The sequence below is a fragment of the Sinocyclocheilus grahami genome, unplaced genomic scaffold, assembly GCF_001515645.1.
Source record: "Sinocyclocheilus grahami isolate Dianchi unplaced genomic scaffold, SAMN03320097.WGS_v1.1 scaffold15.1, whole genome shotgun sequence".
In the NCBI taxonomy this organism is placed as follows: Eukaryota; Metazoa; Chordata; class Actinopteri; order Cypriniformes; family Cyprinidae; genus Sinocyclocheilus; species Sinocyclocheilus grahami.
The window spans coordinates 2,582,281-2,582,539 of record NW_015505194.1 but is presented as its reverse complement, the minus strand read 5'-3'; the positions used below and the strand labels follow the sequence as shown (position 1 = coordinate 2,582,539).

The 259-nt window shown below is 34.4% G+C and overlaps 1 protein-coding gene across 1 annotated transcript in view; it reads left to right on the top strand.

Annotated features, from left to right (window-relative positions):
- The window catches only part of LOC107601882 (formin-like), a 15,608-nt gene that overhangs the window by 12,055 nt on the left and 3,294 nt on the right, over window positions 1–259 (top strand). The window lies entirely within an intron of this gene.

Here is a 259-nt window from a genome sequence, read left to right as displayed (position 1 = left end):
TATTGTATATACAGTGGGTATAGAAAATAATCTCCCCCCTTTAAAATAATCACATTTTGTTGCTTTGCAGCCTGAAATGAAGACGTTTTGGTTTTATCCAGCTGTATTTACTCAACATGCAAGTGAAATATATAACACCAACATGTCAGAAAACAACTGAAAAATAAAAAACCAGAATCACTGTGTTGGAAAACTTTTTCTCCTTTAACCGCTGTGTGGTCAGTTTTGCTGTGTGCTTTGGGTCATTGTTATGTTAGAT